Source organism: Lemur catta, chromosome 15, assembly GCF_020740605.2.
Source record: "Lemur catta isolate mLemCat1 chromosome 15, mLemCat1.pri, whole genome shotgun sequence".
Lineage (NCBI taxonomy): Eukaryota > Metazoa > Chordata > Mammalia > Primates > Lemuridae > Lemur > Lemur catta.
Window position 1 is genome coordinate 30,777,185 of NC_059142.1, and position 24,617 is coordinate 30,801,801.

Consider the following 24,617-nt stretch of genomic DNA (forward strand, 5'->3'; position numbering starts at 1 on the left):
AAACGGGCAAGGGGCGGGGGGAGGAGAAAGGAGGAGAGGCCAGGGGACAGGAAATGTCTTACTTGATTGATATCGTGCATTGTCACTTCAAGGGGACTGTCTCTTGGCATACTTCGTGGTTCTTTGCAGAGACCCCACACTGAGAAGTCTCCCTCATTTCCGGTTTCCTGAGAAGGCGGATGTACTCCCAAACCTTCAGCCCAACTCTTCCCCCAGTGCCTCAGTGTTAGGCCGCCCGCCTCCAGCTTCTTTCTGATCACGTCTTCCTGTGCGGCCAGAGAGCCTCCCTGCTTCTTACCCGGCTCGGGAGAAACAGGTTTCTTAGATCTGCTGTTGGTGGGAGGCAGTTTCTTCCCAACCACAGCGCTCTACTCTCCGCCCAAGGCTGCTTGGTCCCCTCCTCCTTTAGATGCCTCAGGCACGAGTCAGATTCCACACCGCTGTGTCCCCAGCTCCAGGGCACACACAGCCGGTTCTCTGAGAGGGCCCAGTGGAGCCACTTTCTCTCAACTTGAGTAGAAAAAAAGCATCCTACCCTCTTCCCCGTGGCACACGTGTGTTGTGTGTAGGAGGGAGGCGGAGGGGAACAGGAGCACGCTGCTCTCCTAAAAAGTCTCTAATTTCCAAACTCTCCCCACCTCTCCATTTTAACCCTCGTAGGTGCTTGAGAGGGTAAAAGGATAAACATCATACAAATGATTTTCAGTTGCCTCCTTTCTAGTCCTGGAAGGTGAAGTTCATCTCACTTTGGAATAGAGGAGTAGTTGACACCTGTGGTTTTAGGATTTCAGCCATTTTAACAAACAGACAATGACATATAAGGAAAATCTTTTCTTTTTTTAAACAGCATGCCAAATACCCAGGAATAAGCATAAGCAGAATTGTATGGTATCAATGACAGAAAGGTACTTGAGATATATAAAAGGAATTTGAATAAATTGAGAGACATTTCATATTGCCAAATAAGAAGACTAAATATCATGAATATAGTAATGCCAATAATAACGATAAATTGAACATCAGACATGAATCAGCCGCTATGCTAGGCATTTAGAATTTTTAGCTCTCATGATCTATAACCTAAGAATTATTATCCTCATAATATTTCTGGATGGATTGTCAATGGATTCTTTAAATACTTTACTCACTCTTAACATGTATATATTTGATCGAGTGCCATTTTTTGCCACACTGGAGAGACACCACAACCTTGCCTTGATGGAGTTGATAGTCCAGCAAAGGAAACTGAAGCCAGGCAGGACCAAGTCATTTTCCCAGGGTCACATAACTTGAAAATAGCAAACAGTAGGTCTGAAGTCTTGCTTTAGAAATCAATGCTCCCAGGTACTAAGGTATAGAAAACAGCATTTCCTAAACGAGTCTTTAGGTTCAACATGATTTCAGCAGGACATTACATTGGTAGGGAGCTTGTCCAATTGATTCTGAATTTCATCTGAAAGAATAAACAGGAATAAACAGAATAAACAGTTAAGAAAATATAGGAAAAAAATATTACAATGGATGTGAACCATCAGATATAAAACAAATTACTCAAATACTTTGATTTTTAGGTAAGCTGCAAAAAGCAATAGGGGAATAAGTGGAACAGAGTGGAAAGCTGTGGGATGGTAAGTGAATTAAATGTACAATGCAAGAAAACTTACAAACAATAGCAAAGGGAATATTCAAAACTAATATTGAAGTAATTACATATTTGAAAAATTCAAGTTAGATTCTTATTTTACACTTCCCAGGAGGTGAATTTCATGTAGTTAGATGTAAAAAAAAAAAAAATTTAAACTAGAAGAATGCAATGGCAGATCGTGAACTAATTAGAGATGCATGAGGATTTCTCAGCACAAAAACAACGGGAGAGGTCACAAGAAAAAGATCATTATATCCAACTACCTAAAAATGTAAGTAGTTTTTCACCAGTGCCAAAAAGGAAATTAAAAGGTGTATGACAAACTGGAAAACACTTCTGCAAACAAACAAACAAAATGATGGGCTAATTGTCTTACATTAAAAAGAAAAAATTCTAATTAACACAGATATAAAAATGTGCAAAGGACACACCCATAAATTGGCATGATTGACACGAATGATGCTCCAGGCTGGTGAGGGTGGAGTGAGGCCTGCATCTCCTCCAGTGAAAGTCACACAGTGACAAATTTCATAGGGTGGGGGTATTTCACGATAAAGAGCTCTAAAAGCTTTAAAATGAACACCTAGTTGAATGTAAAAATTCCATTTCTTAGAGTTTAAAGAGTCCCAAATTTATATTTAAACAATGGTTACTTCTCATACATTACTTAACATGGTGATTAATTGGACATCATCTCGACAGACAATGATAGAGAACACTTGAATTAATGATGATTTCTGCCTAACCTATGATGGGATAATATATAGCCATTAAAATAAAAAAAAATCTTGTTTTCAAATAATACTCAATGGCAGAAGCAATGTCAACAATATAAGATTAAGTGGAAAACAGCAGGATACATATTTATGCATAATGTATCATTAATCATATCATTTTTACAACATACATGTGTGTTCATGGGTTTGCATGTGTGTATACTCATTAAAAAATATTAGAAGGAGGGTGGGTGAGATGGCTCAGGCCTGTAATCCCAGCACTTTGGGAGGCTGAGGTGGGAGGATCCCTTGAGCCCAGTTCAAGGCTGCGGTGAGCTATGATCGTGTCACTGCACTGCAGCCTGGGCGACAGAGTGAGACACTGTAAGAAAAAAAGGAAATACACATAAGTATATACAATGTCTATGTGCATTTTAAGTGGGGAAAAAAATCTACGTATCAAGAAGCAATCTCTTTATCTTTCTTTGTGATCTGATGAAAACATTGTAAATTGGCACACTGAGTCAAGCCATCATCTTATTTTTGGCATTTGTTATTTCTCTTTTGAACTCTATCAAGAGAAGTAATACAGCCCTTTCAGATGGCAACTTGCCAATATCACAGATCAGGATTTTAATGAATTCCCTCCCTCTGAGGTCTAATTTAAGCCCAATTTAAAGTAAACAAAACAAACATATTATTCCATAAAGGGGAATGAGCACTTCTTTGTTGTGCAGGCTTTGAATCTGAATCTCTTTAGAAAAAGAAAAATGGAGCAAAAAATGAGCTTAATAAGCTATCGTCCTCTTCTGCTCAGGCTTTTCTCATTAAGGTTTAATAACATAAAATGCCATTAAAAAAAACCCCTTAGATTTATAATACAGTGTGTCCATGATTCAGTTCTTTTCTGAGTTCTGAATGTTGAGAACCATTGAATCTTCCAGAGGCAGGGAGTTAGCATGCTTAGGAGATAATCCGTGGTTCCCCAGTGGCCTCAGTCCTTTTCATCTCCCTCCTTTCCCTCCCACTAGAGATACATGCACACATAGACATAAACATACCTGTGTGCACACTCACACGCGTGCACACACACTCCCTAACTTGTTTTGTGAACCTCCCCACCACCAGGGATGCCTGTCTGTATACTGTACATACAGTCTGCCTCTTGGTGAAGCTCTGAACCCACCAGAATGAAGAGCCTATGCCTGATCCCAAGAGGGAAATCCTCTTGGAAGAGGTGGGGTAAATGGTGGGATGGAGGCCACGTTCTCAGCAAGCCGAAGCCATCTTTCGGCCCGTGGTGTGACCTGCAGGACAACATGTGAAGTCCTTTGCTGTCCATGGCATCAACATCAGATGTGAAACAGCATCAACTAGTTGAGCAGGGGTCCTAGGCAGCTTGTTCTTTGCTCAGAACAGATGGACTGTTGTTTAAAGACAATGGGTCATGGCAAGGGATGTGTGTGCCTGCTATACGCTATTTTCATCCCAAATGGACAGATGGGGAAAGTGAGGCACCACTTGTCCAAGGCTTTAATCTGACGACTCAGCTCTGGCCCTTCCCCCAGGCTCTGCTCCTCTCTCAGCCCAGAGGGCAGGAGCAGATGAGCCTCTGCTAGGCCTGGGCAGGAGATGACATCTCTGCTGCCGCTGAGCCGCTTCCAGCACAGTCCCCGACAGAGCAGACCTGATCTTCTCCCAGCTCTCTTCCCAGCCCAGACGAATTGTTGGCAAGAATTTGTTCCTAGGGCTTTTGTTCTTCCATGCATCACTGGGTCTCCTAACATGGTTACCATGTGCCTGTCAAGAGTTGAAAATAAACAGGATTATTTTCCTTCAAAACCTTCAGACTCCTCTTTCAGCCTTCTCTTCCATCCTGATTGCTTTCCATCCCTCCCCCTCTGTAATATAAGACTTTAAAGTTCTAACTTACAATAAGTGAAACTCGTTTACACAGATATAGCACCTTTTCTGGGTCTGTTTCATTTTTTATCTTCTTGCCCTTAATTATGTAGGAGCAAGCTTGATGCACTACTCAAAAGATTTGCAGGATCATGAAACAGCATGGGTATATTCTTCCCTCTTCTCTCTCCTCCCATTCCCTCTTCTTCTTTCCTTTCTCCTACCACCGGAGTATCCGTACCAACTTCTTTGCCCAGAGCAGTCCTGATTTTCACACGTTGTACCTGCATAACCGTGGGTAGAAGCCCCTTTCACTGTCAGAAGTGTCCTGGTTTGAATGCTAAGTTATATGATCTCTCAATCCATCCAACAAGCATTTACTGAGCACCTTATCAGCATCTACGCAGGACACTGTGCTGGGTGCGACAGAGGCAAAGCGGCAGTTCCCAGCCCACCTGTCGAGTCAACACCACTCAGTGTTTCTCTGCCTATCACCCAAGTGTCACGAAGGATTAGAACATACTGGAAGAATCGGTGTGGGTTTCTAGAGGCAGACTGCACTGGTTTCTAAGCCCAGCACAGATTAGAACTTTGGCCAACCTGACCAAAGAATTTCAGTTTCCTCATCTATCAAAAGGATATAATTTTGGAGCAGTGGAGAGGATTCAAACAGATTATGTTAATAAAGCATCTAGCACAGCCTCACACTTTGAGACTTAAAAACACTAGCTATTATCAATATTTTATTATTATTACTACCATTGCTATTTTATTGTTTTCTTAATTACAAAAGAATTTGCATGCTTTTAAGCAAATTCAACAATACAGAAATAACAGAGAGTGAAAAGTGAAAGTCGCCCTTCACACTGCTCCCCAATTCTACAGCAGAGATCATAGTTTTAACAGCTTATGGGCATCCTAGGCCTTGTCCCACTCAACAATCCATATATACAAGCACATGTGTGTGTGTACATGAGGGAGTGTGTGTGGTATAAATGTGACAGGGTGCTAAATCGGAGATTTCCTATCATTTTAGATTTTCAGCTAATGCACTAACACTGAAGGCAGTAGGTGATAAGGGCCCCCATATTCTAAAGAGAGGCACAAAATACACACCATGAGATTTACTAAAACAAAGAGAAAAGAGACCAGTGACATCACCACTAACAACCTATGTAAAAGTGGACTAGAAATTGCTTTGAAACAAGATTATTTGAAGGGAATTTGTAGGAGTGGAGAGGTCTTTGGTGCTCCTCCTCCTCTTTTTCAGGGCCAGTAAGGAGGCTCCCTACGCGAATGGTCCCTGCCTGTGAGGGAGGACACGGATGCTCTATTCCCGGGTTGAATGCCCACTGCGCTGGTGTGTTCTACGCCCCTCTCGGTCAGGGCACTGAGGCGGCATGAGGCTGGAGGGTTCCCAGGGGGAACCTCAGGTGTGCCTGTGGGAGTTTGGGATGTAGTGAATGGTGACTGTTTTCTTCCAGGAGAAGTCCAAGGGCAGGAGGCTGGCTAGGGCTGCCTGGGATAGCATGGCCTGGAGAGGGTCAGCAGTTTGGCAAGTTGTACATGGTGGGGAAATATGTGTGAGCTTTGTGCATGGAGAATCACTGGACCTGAGCCATCTTGAGGGAAGCCTGCCCTTAAAGAGTGGCTTATTCGGATGCAGAGACCCCAGAATTCTGAGGTTATAGGGTGAACTACTGTGAGAAGTTGCAGAAGAACAGGTGAAGAATGACTCCCCTGGGTCACGTGGAAGGTTCCAATCAAGGTTTCCGAAGAACTCACAAATATGCCTTCAGGAAAGAGCCAGAATTAAGATGCCTGTCTAAGGGTATGCACAGGATACCGGGATTATCATAGCACTAGTCAGATAAGACATTTGGCTCTTTTCCTCTGCAATGTCCTCTTTCATGACTTGACCCTGTTCGAGTCATCGGTAAGGGTGGGTGGAAAGGAAGGAAAAGTGAAAGAAAAGACATTCCTTCCCCATCCGCTGTGTTTCTACAAACTATGACTACGCCTGTCCTGGCAAGAAGGGGAAAGTTTTAAATTGGATGTGAAATTGAAGTTTTGATTTAGGCTGGCTAGATTTCTTAATATCTGCCAGTGATCAGAAAAGAAGCTTTGGGATCTGCCTGATATAGTATCATATGAACGTAGTGGCGGTGGAGACATAGAAAGCAACATACAGCCGTTTTCTGCTGGTTACTGAGTTCAGCTCACTCCATAAGCCCCCTCCACACATAAAAAGATACACATACATAATATATATATAATAATTCACAGCAGTAGAGGTTTTTCAAAGACATTATACTATAAGATTTTTACAACTTACTTTTCTCATTAATCAATACATAGTATATGATAATAAGTATAGACCTGCCTTGTACTTTTTAATAGATATACAGTATGCTATTTAATGTACTCACAAACATTTAGCTAACCATCCTTTACTTAGGGACATTTAGGTAATTTGCAATTTTACACTATTAGAAATAAAGCCTCGATATATTTCTTTTTACCCGAGTGCCAATATTTTTGTAGGAGAAACTCCTAGAAGTGAAATGGTAGATGTATATTTTGAAGTTTGATAAATATTGTCAAATTGCTCTCTATAAAATTTGAGCCAATTTACCTTCCCACCAAGAGTATATAAGAGCTTGTATCTCATAACACCCTTGCCAAAAATGTATATAAATAGTTGTTAATCCCAAAGATTAAAAATTCTTATTATTTTGTTTTTCAGATTTTTTAACACAGTGAAGTTGAGCATTTTTGAATAAGTTTATTGGCTATTTTTAGTTCCTTTTATGTAAATTGTCTTTTTACCTTGCTCCACTTTTCTATTGAATGGTTTATATTTTTATCTTTTTATTGATTTATGCTAGGGTTCTTTCTCTGTCCGTATTTCTAGCTCTCTGTACCTCTCATCTATCTATCTATATATATATGTATGTACACACACATACACACATTTACACACACAAATATATATGTCTGCTATTCTTATCTTTCCCACTGTTATTTACTTTCACCTTTAATATTCCTTACAGTATCTTTTACCCTATAAAAGTTTTATTTAATGCAGACAAACCTGTCATTTTCTTTTACTTTGTGTGCTAACCTAGGAAAGATTTTTCTACTTCAATATTATTATTGTTTGAGTCTTTAGATCTTTTTTTTTTTTTTTGAGACAAAGTCTCACTTTGTTGCCCGGGCTAGAGTGAGTGCTGTGGCGTCAGCCTAGCTCACAGCAACCTCAAACTCCTGGGCCTAAGCGATCCTACTGCCTCAGCCTCCCGAGTAGCTGGGACTACAGGCATGTGCCACCATGCCGGGCTAATTTTTTCTATATATATTTTTAGTTGTCCAGATAATTTATTTCTATTTTTAGTAGAAACAGGGTCTCGCTCAGGCTGGTCTACTCCTGACCTCGAGCGATCCACCCGCCTCGGCCTCCCAGAGGGCTAGGATTACAGGCGTGAGCCACCGCGCCCAACCTAGATCTTTAATTCATCTAACATTCATTTTATATGATGGAAAATATCTCCTTTATATATAATACAAGTACTATAATAAACACATAGTATAACTAACATTTCCTGATTTCTTTCTATTATATGGATCTATGTATTCTTGTATCAGCACCATACAGTTTTATTACTAAAATGTTTTAGTGTAAAGACAGATTCTTTCCAATTAAACAACATTTCCTTGGCTATTCTCTTGCATTTACTCTTCCAGATAAATTAAAGACTTATCCAGTTTATCTCCAACCTCTCATACAAACACTTTAGCTGAATTTCATTTCTGGCAGTGGTAAACTAACTTGTTTTAGTCAAACCCTCCTGCTAAGAACTACTAGAAAGGCTGGACACATATATTATATACATTTCAAAATCTGTTTGAAAGTATTGGAAAACTACCAAGACAGCAAAAAATATAGATGTATATGTATATATAGATATGGATAGATATCTTTTTGAAGATTTTATATATATATATAAACGTTTGTGTGTATAATTGTGAAGACACTGAAGTGATACCAAAACAGTGAATACTTGAAGGAGCAAGAATCTGGAGAAAAGGAAGTCCATAGAGTTGAGCTAAAGAGACAATTAGTGAATTGGAAGATAGGGCAGAAGAATATCCAGAATAATACAAGAAGAGAACAGAATTAAAAATAGGCGAATGGAGGGACGTGATGAAAAGGTCTACCATACGTGCATCTGGAGTCCAAAAAAGGAAGAAAAGAGAAAATGGAGCAGAAGCATATCTGAAAAGATATTGTCTGAGATTTTCCAAAATGACCCCAAAAATCAAGTCACATTTTCAAGAAGGGCTATAAACTCCTATAATAACAAGTAACAAAGAAAACTACATCTATTCAGAACACAGTAAAACTAATAAAAACCAAAGACAAAGAGGAAATCCTAAAACCAGTTAAAGGAAGTAAATTAAAGATTACCTTCAAAGGTGCAACAAAGGGTGATGGCCAACTTCTTAATAGAAATAATGGAAGCCAGAAGATAATGCAATAACATCACCAAAATTCTAAAACATATACTATAGCAGCCTTCTTTTGAACACCTTTAGTCAGCTTGTGAAACAATCAGTTTCATTTTGGGATGCGTATGACTGATAAAAATTCATTCCTTCTATTGTGCTAAAATGTACCTGTTTGTAATTTTCAATGGCTCTAGTTTTACTCATGAGAATTTTAAAGAATTCAGAATTTCAGGAATTTTGAAGCTAAATTTTCCTCTATTTGTTTGTGTAGGATAATTCTCAATAGCTTCTGGAATTTGAGAAACATTTTTCAAACTCACCTTAGATCCCCTACCATCCATCCATTCTACAAACACTAAAAATCCATTATGTACCTGTTACTTTCTTAAATGAGGTGAATGCAATGATAACCACAACATATTCACTCTCTGTGAGGAGCTCATCATGTAGAGGATGGGAAAGACAGCAGACAGTAATTGCAATACTGTGTGATAATTTCAATTCTAGGGAGAAGCATGAGATGCTGAGTACAGGGCAGGGACATTGAACTCAACGTGGGGAAAGAGGACACAGCTCCTTAAGGAAATGAAACCTGAGATGAGATTAGGAGTTATATTTTCTTTTTTTGGAGGGAAAAGCAAAACAGGTGTTCTAGGCATAGAGACCCATATGTGCAAAAGCATAAAGAAGTAAAAGAGCATGCCATCTGGTCTTCCTGCCTTATTCTCCACTACAGCAGATGAGCTCCTTCCTGCAGCCAGGAAATACAACTTCCAGCAGCTCTAGAATTATATTGCTCTAGTTAGCAAACTCAGTAGAAAGATGAAGCTTTTTCACGTAGTCCACTAGGCATTTTCCAGAGACGAATGCTGATTGACCTTGCTTGGCTCTTCTTCCCATGCCCCAGACTATTTGGATTTGGTAGAGGGATGCAGTACCAAGACCGGACAACTTTGAAGCATGTACGCAGCTCTTGGGGGAGAAGAGGGTATGATTAGAGAAGGATCAATAATTACCGTCTCCAATGGAACACATAGAGTACAGGAAGGGTAGGATCCCAAAGGTTAAGATGTTGATCAGAAGTAAACAATGCCTGTTAAACCCTTTCAGCCTAAACAGCAAGGGCTACCTGCAACCCCACCTTAAAGAGCTTTTTTTGTGTTAGCATAGAAAGAGCATAGAATATGCAGTCTGAATTCCTGGCCAGTTTCACACTTACTACCTTTGTCACCCTGAGCAAGTCACCTTTTAAACGTCAGCTTCTCTGTTTATAAAAGTATATGCAATGTCATACTGGCTAGGCTTTTACAAAATTAAGTATCATCCATATATAAGCACCTGCCACAAGTGCCCATACTCAATACCTATTTAGATTTCCTCTGCTTTTCTCCTGGACCCTTAGGCACCTAAGAGATCAGACCTGGGGGCAAGAATGTATATATACAAATCAGATATTCCCCCAAATTGAGAGACCACAGAGCAGACTGTGGAAAGGGCTGAGTCGATGGGAGAGGAGTAGAAATTTGACCCACGGTGGAGACGAGGATTTGGGCATGGGGCATACGGCACCCTCGCTTTTGAGTTAACTGTGGCACCATTTTCATATGTGTGTGTGCATGGTCCCATATCTATGTGTCTTGATTATGTCGAACAAGTTAAATATAAATTACTGATACTAATACAAATGCTACTAAAAAATGAAGGACACAGGAACAGGAGGAACATTTTGATTTCACCATGTAAATGTGATTCCATCCTTTCTGTGACTTGTTTACCATTTATGCTAATCGCCCTGCAACATAATAAGAGCTCTGAACATGATGAAATATGCTTCAGATTAAGTTTGTTGCAAGTTGCATTTGGTGACAACAGTCAACTGTGTTTGTGCACGCTCAGCATTGCTGGGTTGTTGCTCTTGGAGCTTGGCTCTCTGCTCAAACATTTAAACACGAAATAAAAACTGCTGAGGATGCAAATACAGATTGAGCAGATCTCCTAGTGAGACTTATCTTGGTCTTCCCTGTCTTTTCTGTGAACGTTTCCTTCGCTATGACCTTAGCAGATACATCTTGATTAGACTTCTTTCCTGGAACACGTTCAAATTTCCTAGGCATGCTGAGAAGAGAATTGGAAGCTGATGGGAATGAGAAATGCTGTAATTACTAAGTATCTTAATATTGAAAAAGAAATTGGATCTTTAGATTTATTTTTATTAATAATACAACACAATACGTTGGTACCTTGGAACATAGCTCCTCTTTTTGCTCTCCACCCCTCTCCTTTTCTCTCTCCTTTCCTTTCCTTCCCTGCCCTCCCCTCCATCCCCTGCTTCCCCCCTTCTTCTCCTCTCTGCTTCTTTCTTCCCTTCCCTTTCTTAATTTTAATCTTTATTGTTTGAACATAACATAATAATAAAATAATAATTTAAACTGGACGTTTAGTATTTAAACTAAAACAGTACAATCATTATGTAAAAAAAATAATAAAAGCTTAGCCGAGTTTAAAAATTGCTCTTTCAATTATCATTTTAAATACCAGTGTGACTGGGGAGGGGAGGCTGTTTCTGCAGCCACAGCTTACACGCTGCCATGGAAACATCTGGGCTGCAGCGTTAACAGTGAAGCTTGTCAAAAAATCAACTTTGGCATGGGGAAATGACAGTGAATGGAACATAATTTTGACCATGGGAAACTTCCATTAAGCAAAGCATGTGTAAAACTGCTTCCAGAGAAAGAAAAAAAAATAGGGGTGCATCTCTTCTCTGCACCCCTCCTTAATAAAATGAGCAGCAATGGACTCCCACTGGGGTTAGAGAGAGAGGGTGTCCTCTGTTTGCTTCACCTCTTCTGGTTATTTTTTAGTGGTTTTGTTTTGTTTTTGACATATGCATTGTTTGTTAATTGTTAAAAATTGTACACTGAAAATGGATTTTCTCCAGCAAGTTAATTTAGCTGTACATTCAATCAAATCCAAAATCAAACTGCATTTCTCCTTCAGGGTAGAATCCTCTGAAAATCATCTCCAGACTTTGGCAGGAGTAACTTGACTGCAAGACAGGAGGAATAATGAGGCATGATGGGGCAGTGGGTGTGTGTGGGGGGGAAAGACCAGTAAATTAGGCACCTGTCAACTGGAGTTTGAGTCCTACTTCTGTCCCTTATTAATTTGTGATCTTGGGCAATGAAGAAGGTACGGAAACTCTGTACTTAGGGGTTTTTTTCTATACTGTACAGAAGATACTACGGGTAAAAGTACTATGAAGTGCTTTGTGAGTTATAAAGTGCAATACAAATGGTAGTTGTTATTATTATGGGATTTAAGTCCCCTTGAATGTTTCTACTTCCTTTTTACAGATAAAGGTCTCATCTAGGGAAGACCTCGTAAGATAGTTTCATCAGCTGTGACTAAGAAGAGAATGATGTCTGTTCCATTGCAAAGCATAGTATGATCACATTGTGAATTAATATAGCTTTCATTTAGCAATTCTTGTAGATATCTCATATTTATTGAGATGCTATTACGTAAAAAGCACTTTGTTAGGCAGTGGAGGTACTACAGTGAACAAGAGTAACTAAGGTCTGCCTTTCTGGAGCTTTCCTCTTACTGGAAGATAAAGGCAAAAAACATCAACACAAATAAAAATATAAATTATTAACTGTGGTAATGCTACAAAAGAAATAATAAAGGGAATTAGAAAGGCTTTACAACAGGAGGAAGGTGGGGTGAGATAGAGTTGACTGAAGGATTATCAGAAGAAGTAAAGCTCTAAAGGATGGGAATAAGGACGGTATTCAGGAGAAGCAGCATATGCCAAGGCCCTGGGGTGGAGAAGAAATTGACTTACTGAGAGAGAGAACTGAAATTAGCCCAGTGTCTCTAGTACATATGAGCCAAGGGGAGAGAGGCACAAGTTGAGTGTGGGGACATAGCTAGAGGCTAGGTCATGCAGGACCTTGGCAATTTTATTCTATGTGAAATGGAAAACCATTGGATAAGTTTTGAACAGTGGAGGAACACAAATTGCTTCTTGGGCTATTCTACTGTGAGTCTTTTTGAGTTAGAATTCTAGTTATTTTGCTGAGTACCTCAACATACTTGAGCATATAAGTATAAAATAAATTCTGATTATCACTACTCAGGGAAATCTGAAGATTAGGCTGAGTTCATTTTCCTGTCACATTAGAAGTTTAAATTGAAAACAGGAGATGGTTTTATTCACAGAAGGTCACTCCATTTGTAGTGGATGGCAAGCTTATGATGTTGATGGTCTTTTAGAATTGAGAAACAGGAAAGAACAGATCGAGGCTTTTCATCAGGAAAGCCTGCATATAATGAACTGAAATTCTTTGAACTTAACTGCATCTAGGGGAAAAAACACATTGTTGGAGGACTTTGATAGCTTCCTATCATTTTTTTTTTCTAAAACGTTCAAGAATTCACAGAGTACTGTTTTCAGCAAGAATATGAATAAAAACTCTGTTCTGTTGTGCTTTCTGTTTTAAAATTTTTGTTCTGGGCAGAATCCTGTCACTGAGCAAAAAATGCTAATTGGACATTTGATTCATCTGGACAGCTGTGAATGGAATTTTTGCTAACCAGCAGCAGATGTAGACCTAAAACAGCATGGCAAATGGCCACTGGCATGGACGTGATGCTAGCTGCATGCGCCATGCTCCCATCCCCAAGCATTTCAAAGTCCTTTTCTTCCTTGAGAGACTTTTATTAAATATTTCTGTAAATCAATCTTAGTAATTACAAAAGGCCAACCCAACCCATTGGCATGGAAAGACTCTGTCATAGCCGTTATAGTACTCCGAAGAGTGAATTGGTAGAGTTAGATGGGAACTACTTGCTTTCCAGTTGAAAACGCAGAACAGATGCTGGCATGATTAACAGAACATTGCCTACTTGCAGTTCGTGTCCTGGATGGAGGCATGGGCCACAGTCTCCAAGTAATACTCTTTATTTAGGAATAAATGCCTTTGGAAATGAACCATTCCAAAGCAGGAATTCTGGACATTGAGAAAATGGTGCTGATCTTTCTTATTTGCTTTTAAGTTTGGTGAATTGGTGAATCAATTTTACATCAGATGCCACTTTATTGAAAGTAGTTATATTTAACCAGGAGTCAACCATGAGAATCACTCATGGAATTTACTATAAACAAATAAAAAACCTGGATTCTATCTCCAGAGAAATTTTAATTTCAAATTTCTTTCTTGATTATTTTGACATGCACCCCTCGTTAAGAATCTCTCATCAAAACAAAACTTTTTAAAAAACATTTTAAGCTCTCTCTCATTAGATCAATGTGGTGTATAGGAACAGTCACGACCCACTCACCCATCACATATTTCCGATACTGAGGGAGGAGCTGGGAGTGAGGAGGGAAATCAATGGTTTTGCATTTCCAAATCCAGCCGGCCTCGGTGCTTCCCCACAACGCTCCTCACTGTCTCAGCCTGGATCTCTGAAAGAAATCAGGACAACCTTCCCACTGTAGGTTCTCTGGTGGAAGCTATAGGCTCAGTTCCTATTGTGGGGAACTGTCTCACTCTCCTTCCCATTCTATGTAAAGCTGGAAATTTCCATGGGCCACTTTTCATTTTGAGGGGAATCATATTTCCTATGTCCACTTAAGACTTTGGAGGCTTCTCTCTCTATGCTGAGTCCCCACAGAAGGTCCACAGAGTGGTTCTCCGTCTTGTCTGCACATTAGAATCACCTGGGGAGGTTTTTTTTTTTTTTTTTAAATCGTGCCTCTCCTCCCATCCCCTCAGGTATTCTAAGATGCCTAATTGTTTTAATGTCTTAATAGTTTTACAGGTGATTTTAATTTGCAGCCCGATTTAAAAACCACTGGGCTGTAGCATCTTAGTTTGCCTTCCACAGGTCTACGGATCTAGCTTATTATATTAAGAACCATAAATAAAGAGAATTTAACTTTTATTCAAATGTTGGCTGGATTCATTAGAAACACGCTGGAATGTATGCGTGCTCTTTATCATAACATTAGCATGACTTGGTTATGTATATGTCATTCTGCAGATCCAACTGATTTGTCCAACATCTGTGGGTTTACACCTCAAAACTCAGAGAATTGTCATTTAGTCTATTTGGTACCAGGTGAGCTATTCTTAGAACATATATTCATTTATTCTTCATTTATTTATTCATTCATCAAACAATTTCTGAGTACTTCCTATGTGTCAGGAATGGCGATAGATTCTGGGGAGATATGTAGCTCACAATCTAGTTGTGGGGGACAGATGGGTAAACAGTTGCAACATAATGTCACAAAAATTCTATACAGGAGCAGTGGACACAAGAGAATATGACAAAAGAACACCTGATCAATTCTCTATGGTGAATAAGGGAATACATAAAAATAATATAGACACATTCAACTGGGTGAATGGAAGTTCAATAAGTCAATACAGTGTAGGCTTGGATAGAAAATTCTAGGCAAGGGGAGAATGTTTTGCAAAGCTATGAGAATTCTAAATAATATTCTGTGTATTGTAGGCAGAATATAATTTTGTGGAGCTGGCTGCAGTATGAGGTGTGTGGCAGGGAATGGTAACGGTAGGCAGGGATTGGTCACAGAGGGACTTGTCTGCCATCCTGAAAAGTATGCACTTAGATCTACAGGCAATGGAGAGCCATTGCAGGGGAGAAAAACACAGATGAACTGTGTACCATCTGACAAAACAGGTCATTGTGACTGATCTTCTGTCCTGAGCCAACCCATACTGAGGGGATTCAAATGAGAGATAAAATAGTTAAGAAAATGCAAACTATCCATTCATCCGTTTTGGTCACTGAACAAAACGTTTATTGATCACCTACTGTGTATCAAACACTAGGGATACTGCAGGAGTCCTCAACCTTGGCACGGCACTGTTGCCATTTTGTACACACAGGATATCGGGGAGGGTGGGCTGTCCTGTGAGCTGTGGAGTGGTGAGCAGCATTCTTGGGCTGTACCCACTAGATGCCAGTGGCACCCTTTTCCCCTCCCCCACAGTGTAACAACCAACATTCTCTGCTAGTTGAGAACCACTGGGACACAGGGATAAGTAAGACAGACTCCGTGTCCTTAGGAAATTTACAGTCTAATACAGCAAAGAGGAGATGTGCATTAAAAAAGGACAGTTCAGGGTAAAAGGGGGAAATACAATAAAAGACATACAAACTGCTATGAGGACTTATATAGACCGGAAACAATGGTACCATTTAGGATAAGCAGAGAAGTCTTGGAGGTGAAGAGGCTTTTGAACTGGGCTTTAAAGTGGTTCTGGATACATGAAGGCGAACTGCAAAGACGAAGTTTCAGGATACCCCTGACTCCGCAGTCCCACCGAAGGCAGGGCGCTCCTTCCACATATCCATGTGGACACTGGCTGGTTTGGACCCTGCCCATTGGACTAATGTATGGGCTGACTGGTGACCCATAAGGTGGTCTGAGCTATACTCATGTGCTTTCCATTAGATTTTAACTTTTCTCATTCATTGCTTTAACGTGACCATTTCAACCTGATCACCACACTTCCCTAGTTCCTTCCTGATTAATATTTCAATATTAAGGTGGCATGCACAGGTATGAGTCCTTAATGTCTAGGTTTTGTTTTGATTGATTGATACTCGGGCTGTACAGCTCATGACATATTGTGAATATATGCCTGGCTCTTTGATCCAAAGCGCATTGTTCAAATTATATTCTATGTGAACGGTGCCCTTGAGGTTCTGCAACACATGCTCCTTCTACCCCTCTCAACTAGCGACATGAAAAGTGGATTTTAACAGTGAAAGCCTCATGTTTCTCCACTGGACAGAGTTCATGTATGGACAGAGTTCATGTACGGTGAAGCCACTTAGCTTTTGTTCTCTTGCCCTCTGACCTGCCTGAACCTATGATGGATGACACGTGCACCCTCTGCCTGCATCAGTAAAGTGAATTTAGTTAAAGGAAGAAGGTGGGAGACCCCACAGCATTTTCTAATCTAGCCATTAACAGAGGGCAGGAGGGGCGAGTATTCGCTGCTTTGCACTTTGCACTCTGATCATGTTCAGACTGGTGCCATGGAGCCGTGTAGGTGCTCTGGAGGCAGCAACGCGGGACATGGGACAGGCCAAGTAGGAGGCACTGCAGATTCCTCACTCCTACTCTGTTCCCTTGAACCAGAATAGTTTTTGTATATATGTATGTATAATAAGATTTAACTTGGAATAAAAAAAATAAGAATTTCCATTATTTAAAAAAAAGTTTTAAAAGTGCTGACACAATGGTGTTTTCACATTGTCCCAGCTTCTCATTCTGTCATCAGGGCTAATCTCAGAGCCAGCCTCTCTGTCAGTTTTGGACTGTGTGATTCGGGGCAAGTTGTGTGGCCTTTCTGTGCCTTGTTCCTCACCCCTAGAAGGAGGATGACGGTGTCCGCCTCGCAGGCTGTGGCTGGGAACGCATGCAGGCACTCACGCACGGTGCTCAGAAGCCTTGGCGTGGCATCGTTTCCCAAGTGCAGAAGGCCTCCCCTGCCCTCCCCGTTCCTCCTCTGTTGGCTGCCTGTGCCTAGATTTCTCTAATTGGGATGATTAAAAAAATATTTTCTCTTAAATGTCAATGCTTTTTCCCCTGAGAGTGGCCACGCCTTAGCCCTTGCCTGCCATGCACACTTCGCTGTGGGGGTTAATTAGGTCCTCACCTGACATCAGGAGAGAGAGGGGAGGAGGCCCAGGAAGGAAATGACGGAGGGTTCCAAAGGCAAATTTCTAATTCTCCAATTTTTCCAAGTGATATTTTCAAGTCCCTTAGTTTAGAAACTGGTGTTATTTTTCACTTCTCTCCTCTACATCCCTGAAGCCATTCATCTCACCAAATTGCAGATGGCTTCTCAGATTCGCCACTTCCTTTCCCCTGTATTTCACCGCCTAGTTCAGGCCGTCATCACCTCCGCTGTGGATTGTGGTCTCTACCCGGGTTCTCATTGGGTTTCGTGCATCTTGGCTCTTCCTTCTCCAAACCATGATGAGAATCGCTGGCAAGTTCTGTGGCAGGTTGTTCTCTCTTAAACTGTATTCAAGAATCCTACAACCCAAACTTTTTTTGCCTGCTACAAAATCTCCATAATTGGGTTCATTTCATCTATTCACTTTTATTTCTGATTCCCTTGCACGTGGTCCTTCCATCTAATCTGGTCATCTCACCACTTCTCTCCCCACCTCCCAGATCTCTGTTTCCTCATCTTCCTCAGGGACCCAGTGTTTTCTAAGCTCACTTCCTGCTCATCAGTCTAGGATTCATCCTAGTCACTCAGACTGGAAAATCTTCCTCAAAATACATCCCGCCCATCTGCAAATATCCAGCTGAAAACACCAGCCCTCCATGTAGTTTTTGTGAGTGCTCCAGGCTAAATTCATGTTTCTCTTTCTGAGCGTCTGTGGGCAAATTTTTCTTAGATTTGTATAGTGGTTAAGTATTAATACATGGTATTTGGAGTCAGAGATCTGACTTCAGTTTTGAAATCTGGCTCTACCAATTATTATCTGAGTGAATTAACTTCTCTCTGTGTCAGAGACTCTCTGTGTCTGAGTGAATTAACTTCTCTCTGACACAGAGAGAAGTTAATTCAGAGAGGTTCATCGTGTTCTGAGATATAAGACATGGAATTGAGGGTCTATGCATGTTTGGGTTTGAATCCTGGCTTCACCATATACTAGCTGGGTCCCCTGGGAAGTTAGTTAACCTCTCTAAGCCTGAAAATCTTCATCTGTAAAATAGGTATACTAATAGTAGATATTTCAAAAGGCGATTGTAAGCATTAAAGGAGGTAATCCATGTAAAGTATTCGGCAAATTCCTGGAACCTAGTTATGATTATTAATGTAGGGGCTGATCAGACCTCTTGGAAAGCTTCCCCTCTTCAGGTATTTCCTTCCATGCAGAAGGAACTCAATTAGTGTAAGAGCCCTAGTCTCTTTCCCCCCTTTTACTTTACTTATTACACCTTGAAAGTGGGTGTGTGTGTGGGTAGGGTGAAGTAACTGGCTTGATGGGTAAATTTAAATTTAGGAAGAACAAATTATGCATGCTCAATTCTTCCTCTCCTTCTTCTTGCAACTAAGTTGCCCACATGAAGTAGGTCTACTTCTCTGTTGTTTCATGCCATACACTTTATAGCGCAGCAGTCCCCAACCTTTTTGGCACCAGGGACCAGTTTCATGGAAGACAATTTTTCCATGGAAGGGAGGTGGGTGGGGGGATAATTTTGGGATGATTCAAGCTCATTACATTTATTGTGCACTTTATATTATTATTATATTGTAATATATAATGAAATAATTATACTACTCACCATAATGCAGAATCAGTGGGAGCACTGAGCTTATTTTCCTGCAACTAGATGGTCCCAGCTGGGAGTGATGGGAGACAGTGACTGATCTGACAGGAGGCGGAGCTCAGGCAGTGATGGCAGCAATGTGGAGCGGCTGTAAATACAGATGAAGCTTTGCTTGCTGGCCCGCTACTCACCTCCTGCTGTGAAGGCTGGTTCCTAACAGGCCAAACTGGCTCTGGTCTGTGGCCCAGGGGTTGGGGACCACAGTTACAGAGGATTGCCTTTCCTTTGGGAGGTCTTCTGTGGTCCAGGGATACCTGTGTGAATTTATTTACTTCTGGGGCGTGGTGGGAAAGCCATTCATCAGAAAATATATGCTGTCTCCTCCAACCTACATTTTATCAGTACCGGGGATAATATGTTTGGTTCCTTGATCTTTTTACCAATTGATTCAGAACTCAGAGAGAATATTCCTTATTGGATTCAACAGCACCTATTTCTTTTGGTTTGGCGGATGATTAAATTACATAATGCACAAAAGAAAGCATATAACATAGCCCCTTGCCCTGTTCATCTCTTCCATTTAGCAATTCCTGAGTTGTATGCTTTATAATAAATCGGTAAGAGTAAATAAAGCACTTTCCTGAGTTCTGCGAGCTCTTCTAGCAAGTTACCAAACATGAGGAGGGGGCTGTGGAAACCCACAATCTGTGATCCGTCAGCCAGAAGGACAGGGGTCCTGGGCTTGTGACTGGCATCTGAAGTTCGGGGCAGCCTTGTGGGACTGAGCCCTGAAGCTGTGGGGTCTGCACTAACTCTGAGTCATTAGTGTCACAACTGAATCCAATTGTTGGGTATCCAGAGTTGGTGTCTGGAGAATCAGAGAATTGGTTGTTGGTTTTGGAGAACCTCAACTTACTGTAAATTGAAGGACTTGGTTTGGTGGTCCCGCACGAGACAGAGAGTGATAGAAAGAGTTAGAGAATCAGAGACAGAGACAGACAAGAGAGAGAACTTAGGCAGATGAATGATAACTGAAGACTTCCATGGCCCCAGAAGTGCCAAAGGGAAATAGGTATTGCTTAGGGAAATGTTGCTGACGGACCACTATTTGGTATTTTGAAAAAGCAAGAAGGATTAGCCATTGCCATAACCATTTGAAATGATTTCTTCTGGGAAACACAGACTGTGGTCACTTTTCATTGTGAAGAATGACTTTTCTCCACTCAGCATCACACAGCCAGCTGGAAATGCAGAATCGCAGGTCCCCCCTCAGATTCATGAAACTGATTCTGCAATTTGGCTCCCAGGTGTCTCATGTGCACGTTAGTGTTTGAGAAGCACTGCCCTGGAGTATAAGATCAGCAGACTCGGATTCTATTAGAATATTCCCTTGACTGCATTCCAGCAATGTGACTCTAGAGATAACCCATCCCTCCCGAGTCTCAGCTCCCTCATCTGTATAGTGGGAATAAAAGATCTGCACTCCTTGTTTTTAGGACTTTTGAGGAAGAATCAATAAAATCTGAATATGAAGGTACTTCAAAAACTGGGAAGGGCCCTGGGAATGGAAGATCCCTAGTCATTTAGTACATGAATTCAGGAAGGGGACGTTGACTTTTTCCCTGGAGATCACTTGTGAGTTTAACTTTACTGCTATATTCTTTCTTTCTGGCTCTGACTAAACCCCACCGTGTGTGAAGGTGATGTGAGTAAGTCAGCAGATGATGCATTTATTTTTGAACACGTTAATTTCTTTATCAGCTCTATTTATTTTCCGAGGGCATCACTGTATTACATTAATGCCTCGAGTTGTTAACAATACCAGCTGGCACTGCAGGCATCGCTTACATTCACAGTGTAAAAAGCTCAGGGGGCAGCACGGAAATTGCCACCCAAACCACAGTGCTGGATCTCCTCCTTGGCATGCTTTTATATCTCCTTTAGGAGCAGACCCACCCTTCCCTCCTGTGTTTCCAAAACCATTTAGTTATGATATTATTTGGCATCTATGCCATTCGTTTTCTTCTTCTGCAGGATCTGAGGCCTTGAGAGAGCAGAGACCCTTCATACTTTCTTTTTAATCTCTGACTCTTTGGGGGGTGGCACATAGTAGGAATGCAAGAAATAGCTGTGGAATTTGAGTGGTGGAGGAAAAGGCAAACTTACCATTTTTATCTCCATTCATTCTATCGAAGCATCAATGGAGCTCCCTCAGATAGGGCCATTCTCCATGTATAGATTAGGCCTTGTGCTCCCATACACTCTCCTGGCACCCTTTCAAAATGCTCATCACACATGCAGACGTTTGATGAATGTCTTTCCTGATAGCTTGTGAGCTCTCTGAGGACAGGGATTGTCTGTTCCATCCCTCCCCATATCCTCAGGGCTCAGATCCATGCCTGTCACATAGTGGTGTTCCATAAAAATTTATAGAATTAAAGTGAGTGATTTGAAGGAGATTCCAATTTTTGAGAATTCCTACCTTCACTCTTCCTTTCTAAAACGAATTTCACTGCGATAGCTGGGTGTGGTGGCTCACGCCTGTAATCCTAGCACTCTGGAAGGCTGAGGCGGGAGGATCACTTGAGGTCAGGAGTTCAAGACCAGCCTGAGCAAGAGCAAGACCCCATCTCTACTAAAAAATAGAAAAAGTTAGTCCGGCATGGTGGTGCGTGCCTGTAGGCCCAGCTACTTGGGAGGCTGAGGCAGGAGGATCACTGGAGCCCAGGAGTTTGAGGTTGCTGTGAGCTAGGCCGATGCCATAGCACTCTAGCCGGGGTGACAGAGCAACACTCTGTCTCAAATAAATAAAACAAATTTATCCCAACAGTAAAATGTCCCCAGTTGGAAATATTGCCAGTTTCTTTCTAGTTTAGGAAGTTTCCCTAACAGTTCTTTTTCTCTAGTGGCCTGTTGCCTGGAGGGAAAGAGAGTTACACTTATTGAATGCCTACTTTCAATAATATATGATAAATGTTATTTTCTCCACTCTTCTGAAGAGGAAGATGATGCTCAGAGGGGTGAGTGGCATGACTAAGGTCAAAGAGAGCTACTAAGGCACAAGGCTAGGATTCCAACCCAGGTTTAATGGAATTACAGTCACTCTTTCCACTGATCACACTGCCTGTGTGGGATGTGGGAGAGTCTTATATTTTCTCTTTGGCATCTGTTCTTCAAAGGAGCAGTCTTGTCTGAATAGAGCCACAGAACTGACCAATGTCAGAGGAGAGTGTGACATGCTGAATTTAATTCCTTGTCTAGATGCATTTTCAACAAGAATCACTTTATAACTGAAACTCCACTCTTCCAAACTGAACTGTCTCCTTCCAACTGGGGCATGTAACTCTACCCTGGCCTCACTTCATCTCTCAGATCTAGGGCAGTGATGGGCAGCCCTGTCTCTCACAGACACTTGTTGAGGGAAGAGCTGATCCTTTCATCCATTTGTTGGAACTGGGTTAAGGCTCAAAGTAAGCTCTGATGCAAATGTATTTGGATTTTCAGGAAATCCATCTTTCTCTCTCCCAGATACACTATCTGTCCTTGGCTTCTACTTTCACAGGGCTTGTTCAAGTCACATATTTTATAACATCTAAAGAGGAAAAATGGACATCAGTATAATTATTGTCTGGTTGCAAGACCCCCTAATAACTATCATTAAAAATATGTATATTCTCATAATTTATTTTTCACTTAATCTATTATAATTAATGATTTACTTGATTTTTTTGAAGCAGCCTTTCAACATTTGTTTGGCAAATATATATATTCAATGCCTGCCTTGCATCAGGCACTCTGCTAGGTACCGAGAATGCAAAGGGGAGAAATCCTGGACCCTGGCCTCAAGTATAATTCATCCCTATACATAGCGCCCAGGTCTGCCTGAAGAACTCCAGGAAGTCTTCCCAGAGGAGGAAGACTTTGACAGAGACTGGATAGGTGAGAAGAATGAGCAGGTCTGGAAGCAGATGGTGAGAAAAGGGTGAAATATGGGTATGGTCAGGGTACAGTAAGACTGGGTATAAAGGTAACCAATTCTTCAGTTCACTAAGTTCTGCCCAAGCACTCTTACTTATTGCCTTTGAAGGAAAAAAAGAGAATTTTTTTTATAAAGGAAAGAAAAGGAATGTCAGAAAACACTCAAGATCATGGTTTTGCTCTAAGCGCCTTCTACTAGATTCTTCCTGTCATTATGTGATCATTTTGGTGGAAAAGATCTGTGTTTCAATTGCCAGGTATCAGGCTGAGCAAAGAGAGAAATCCTTTGTGAGGGTCTTTAAAACCAGGAGTGGCCACAATGCTTTTGACTGAGACAGATGGGAGAATCTGGCCATCAAGAATGGAATGGCAACTGTGCTAAGGGGCCCTTCTGTTAGTGGGAGTGCCTCTCCAACCAAGCCCTAGGATGCTCTGCAGAGGAAGAGGAAGAGGAGTGTGTCTCTTCCACTTCCACGCATCATTGTTCTTGGGAGAAAGAAGCAGTCTCAGATAGCTGGCGCTTGGGTCAGAATGACAGTGGGGACTCTCATTTAGACTTGATGCATGGCTTATTTTAAATGCTGGTGCACCACATGACTTATTCATCATGTCCCAGAGAGCATCTACTCCCAACTCCTCTTTTCAGATGAGGACAATGTGACCCAGAGATATCAAGCAACTTACCCAAGGTTACACAGCTGGTTAGTGTCTGGCCTTTATTAATCCAGTGCTGACCTTATTCTGCCTTATTCAACATGAGTTAGTTATTTCATTAATAATTATTTACTGAATGTTTATAGTGTGCTAAACACCTTGTTAGACAATGGATTATCTTCACTGGAGTGGCAGCACGTAGTTGTGGTTTCAGTACTCACTGCTGTTGAGTCTTGAGCTAGTTGCATAACCTCTCTAAGCTGCAGTTTCCTCATCTATGAAATGGAGACGATAGTAGTACAGATCACAGGGACGTCATGAAGATTAAATGAGATAATGCGTGTGGAGCTCAGCTCAGCATCTGGCACACTTAATACCAAGGTTGTTGTGGCTTAATCCTTCTGGGCTCTTCTATCAGAGCAAAGATCTTTACCCTTTAATTCTGCCTGCCTGCCCTAAAGATGGTTATGAAGGGTTTATTTCCTCTGAGTGCTTTCATTCTCTCTAAGTCCCTCTAAATCCCTGACTGACAACTCCGGAGGGCTGGAGCTTATCTCCCTCGCAGTCATCCCCTTGTCTAGACACTTCTTCCCCCCTTCCCTGGGTTCTCGGCAGCCTCCCTGGGAGGGAATTCGGATGTGTTCTCATTACACTCTCACAACCCTGGGAGGGAGCTTCATCAGTGCTCAGTGCATTTCCTGAATCCATTCGGAGAGGAACAGTGGGCCGGCTCTGGGATAGTGTATCATTCATCTCTGAGACCAGCCAGGCTTGGGTTGGCTCATACATCTGGGACCTGTCATGTCTCTGGCATTCTAAGAATGTGTTCCATAGAGCCCTGGAGTTTTAAAAAAAATCATAATAAGCAGCACAG

The 24,617-nt window shown here is 41.3% G+C and overlaps 1 long non-coding RNA gene across 2 annotated transcripts; it reads right to left on the reverse strand.

Annotated features, from left to right (window-relative positions):
* Positions 1 to 866: 866 nt before the first annotated feature.
* On the reverse strand, positions 867 to 19,156 carry LOC123620228. Of its 2 annotated transcripts, XR_006728791.1 has the most exons (4): positions 19,127 to 19,156; positions 14,116 to 14,242; positions 4,049 to 4,161; positions 867 to 1,453 (listed from the first exon to the last, which is right to left on the reverse strand). It is a non-coding gene; the product is annotated as an uncharacterized LOC123620228 (long non-coding RNA). The 2 variants fall into 2 exon arrangements; XR_006728790.1 differs by lacking the exon at positions 19,127 to 19,156 and having other exon boundaries at positions 14,116 to 14,431.
* Between the last annotated feature and the right edge of the window lie 5,461 nt (positions 19,157 to 24,617).